Source organism: Sinocyclocheilus grahami, unplaced genomic scaffold, assembly GCF_001515645.1.
Source record: "Sinocyclocheilus grahami isolate Dianchi unplaced genomic scaffold, SAMN03320097.WGS_v1.1 scaffold115.1, whole genome shotgun sequence".
Classification (NCBI taxonomy): Eukaryota; Metazoa; Chordata; class Actinopteri; order Cypriniformes; family Cyprinidae; genus Sinocyclocheilus; species Sinocyclocheilus grahami.
Genome location: NW_015505294.1, coordinates 412,460 through 416,333, shown reverse-complemented (window position 1 = coordinate 416,333; position 3,874 = coordinate 412,460). Strand labels below are relative to the sequence as shown.

At 36.4% G+C, this 3,874-nt stretch overlaps 1 long non-coding RNA gene and 1 pseudogene across 1 annotated transcript; both read right to left on the bottom strand.

Annotated features, from left to right (window-relative positions):
• Positions 1 to 404: 404 nt before the first annotated feature.
• Positions 405 to 1,004, bottom strand: LOC107589355 (uncharacterized). The gene is made up of 3 exons (XR_001609667.1): positions 961 to 1,004; positions 586 to 676; positions 405 to 506 (listed from the first exon to the last, which is right to left on the bottom strand). It is a non-coding gene; the product is annotated as an uncharacterized lncRNA (long non-coding RNA).
• A 127-nt stretch (positions 1,005 to 1,131) lies between these two features.
• The window catches only part of LOC107589341 (beta-hexosaminidase subunit alpha-like), an 8,576-nt pseudogene continuing 5,833 nt past the window's right edge, over positions 1,132 to 3,874 (bottom strand).

Here is a 3,874-nt window from a genome sequence, read left to right as displayed (position 1 = left end):
ATGTGTAGGTACTTTACATCATACTCTCTAAATGTGGGAAATCAGGACCAAACCTAACCTTTGTGAATGAAATGATGAACTAACTGACTTAGTTGTGCATTTTACATCTGGCACAACGATAACAGCTTAATTTTTTTATATACTGTAATTTGTTATTCATACATTTTTAAGTGTGACTTTTTAGCACCACTGCCATATATTATTATTATTATTATTATTATCAACAATAATATTTAAATATTATTATTATTAAAATATTTGTAACCTAATACACAACTAAATCACTGTTGAATAGATCTTTATTAATACATTTGTATGTGCACTGTGCTTGGAACAGGCCAGGAGTTGATAAAGAATAATATCATATTTCATATCATATAATAACATATTTCCAATACCTTACAAGTTCACAGTGAAACTCCTGCAGACGTGGGAAGGCCAGATCAGCGTTCAGGGTTTTTTCTTCATTGCTCCACAACCTCTCCGCTGCAGCACAGGCTCTCGGCCTTCACAAACACACAAAATCATAAAGACCCACAACAGTGTGCTAATTCATTCTGATCTGGACTGTTCATCTAGTCATACCACAGGCGTGGGGTCAGATTGGTGGCGTCCGCATATTCACCCTACATGGCGACCTCTCCACCAATCACCAACTTCTTTTGCTCATCTGTGCCTAAATCATAGAAAAACAACCGCACATATTTAAACAAGCACAACAGACATGCGCTGAAAGCACACCAGCACTGCACTACAAACAACAGCAGCGCAAACAACATCAAGCAGTGGTTGATTCTGTGAGAAATTACTTAAAATACTTAAAAAAATGAGTTCTCATTTATCGCCTGTTTGCTTTGAGGGACTGATATTTTATATTGAATTTTTAAATATTATACAACAAGTGCAAGTGCTGGAGAGCGGCTTATTTATTTATTTATCATAGCATGCTGCTCCACACACCGGAGAAATTCTGGGGCCGCACTGCGTCGGAGTCGTGCCAGTCCTGGCCGTATAGCTGATGTGGTAATACACAACTAAATCACTGTTGAATAGATCTTTATTAATACATTTGTATGTGCACTGTGCTTGGAACAGGCCAGGAGTTGATAAAGAATAATATCATATTTCATATCATATAATAACATATTTCCAATACCTTACAAGTTCACAGTGAAACTCCTGCAGACGTGGGAAGGCCAGATCAGCGTTCAGGGTTTTTTCTTCATTGCTCCACAACCTCTCCGCTGCAGCACAGGCTCTCGGCCTTCACAAACACACAAAATCATAAAGACCCACAACAGTGTGCTAATTCATTCTGATCTGGACTGTTCATCTAGTCATACCACAGGCGTGGGGTCAGATTGGTGGCGTCCGCATATTCACCCTACATGGCGACCTCTCCACCAATCACCAACTTCTTTTGCTCATCTGTGCCTAAATCATAGAAAAACAACCGCACATATTTAAACAAGCACAACAGACATGCGCTGAAAGCACACCAGCACTGCACTACAAACAACAGCAGCGCAAACAACATCAAGCAGTGGTTGATTCTGTGAGAAATTACTTAAAATACTTAAAAGTCATCATGAGTTCTCATTTATCGCCTGTTTGCTTTGAATTTTTAAATATTATACAACAAGAGCAAGTGCTGGAGAGCGTCTTATTTATGTATTTATTTATCATAGCATGCTGCTCCACACACCGGAGAAATTCTGGGGCCGCACTGCGTCGGAGTCGTGCCAGTCCTGGCCGTATAGCTGATGTGGTTGATGTACCAGGGGGCAGAGAGCAGGACCCTGTGCCCGGCCTGGGTCATCCTGCTCAGTTCAGCCTGGTATTTTGCACCCTTCCAGATCTCCAGAACCGTGTCCTGTGGAATCTGAGACAGCAGCAAACACTGGGTCACACGCGCGGCACTTTCCATGCCTTATCGGCCTCTAGGGCTTTACCAACCAGCTCTGCTTTATTCATCTGCATAAATGCAATATTTTGAGACTTTTACTGGGCGTATTGTGAAGGGAGGACAAGAAAATGATGGGAGTAAGAGGTGTGAATGAGATTTTTTAAATGTTGCAAGCTAGATTCAAACTCAAAAATGCCAAAAGAGCACCAGAGCTCAACGGGTTAACCACTAGCCCACAGTTCTGACTTTTAAATAACTTGTATTGATTCATTTTGCTTCATATCTTCTGATATAACCTACTTATGTCTCATGTACAGTCTGATGACACTGTGTTTCACCTCACACTACTAAAAAGTCGACTCTTGATTGACACCTTCTGGAATGGAGATACTATTAGTTTTCCTTAATATTTTAAATTAGTTTATATTTTTATTTTAGTTAAAGTTTAGTATTTTTGTTGTGTTTTGTAATTTTTATTAGGTTTTTTCTTTTTCCAGTTTTAGTTTCAGTTATTTTTGCATATAGAGATAAACTAAATGAGAAATGTTGCCTTTTCATAAAATATCTTTATGTTTTTTATTTATTTATTTTAGTTAATGTCTACTTTAAGTACCTATTTTTTATGGTTTTAGTTTTAATTGACTATAATATTTCTGCGTAGCTGATGCAATACCAACATACAAAGTCCAGTGTTGTTATAAAACTAAAACTATTAAAAATAATTTTTGGTAATTGAAATAAAGCAGAAATATAAATACATAACTGAACTAAATAAGTTTAAAGCTACATTGTTACTTTTTTATTACACAAAAACAAAACAAAATGTTATTAATGACCAGTCCAAACCATGTCTTTACTTCACAAAATACACTCTGATAAACTTATAATAATAATCATTTAGAATAATAATTTATTTTAGAGCTGCTGGGAAGGAGTTTGCAGGAAGTTGCATGCATACGTCATTCACCCATCCTTGATCTTTTGCAAGATGCAAGCCATTTTATATAGTGTAGCTTTAAGTTAAAGTACTAAAACTCAAACTGAAATTTTTAATAATAATAATGCTAAATCAAAATATTTTTTTAAAAAGCTAATATAAATTACAAAATTTAAAATCAATTTAAAATGAACTAAAATTTAATTAAATTTAAATACAATCTGAAAATGACCTCCAAACATAAATACATATTTGAATAGTATATAAATAATACTAAAATACCACTTATAAAGTCATGCTTATCAATGCATGTTTGTTTGATTCTCACAGCACAACACACTTTGACAGAGAAATCAGCACTACACTGACACACAGCACTGCAGTCTCTAGTATTTGTTAGTGTTTTGCACTTATGCTCTGACCCCTGACGTTGTAGAGTGGGTATCGGCAGGTCGAGGTAGAAAGGGGCCGCCAGGATGACCTTTAACCCTGCCTTAGTCACCCGGCACATCTTGCACAGGTAACAGCCCTGCTTCCAAACCTCCACCACGTACTTGGATCTGGGCTAGAAGAGAAGCGTCTCATTCCTGTTACAATCACACACACGTCTCTTTTTCACGTTTGAATGCAACCAGTGTGACTGTGTGGTAAAGCAGACTCCCTGTTTTTACTCACTCGCTCGTGGTAGTCAAACACGTCCTGCCAAACAATGTAGGGTTTGTTGAGAGCAGCGGTCATGTTCATTATACTATGTGTATAAATGTGTGTGTATATATATATATATATATATATAGATAGATATATGTATGTGTGTATATATGTGTGTGTGTGTGTATGTATATGTATGTATGTATATATGTGTGTGTGTGTGTGTGTATGTATATGTATGTATATATATATATATGTGTGTGTGTGTGTGTGTATGTATATGTATGTATATATATATATATGTGTGTGTGTGTGTGTGTATGTATATGTATGTATATATATATATATGTGTGTGTGTGTGTGTGTGTGTGTGCATATCTATC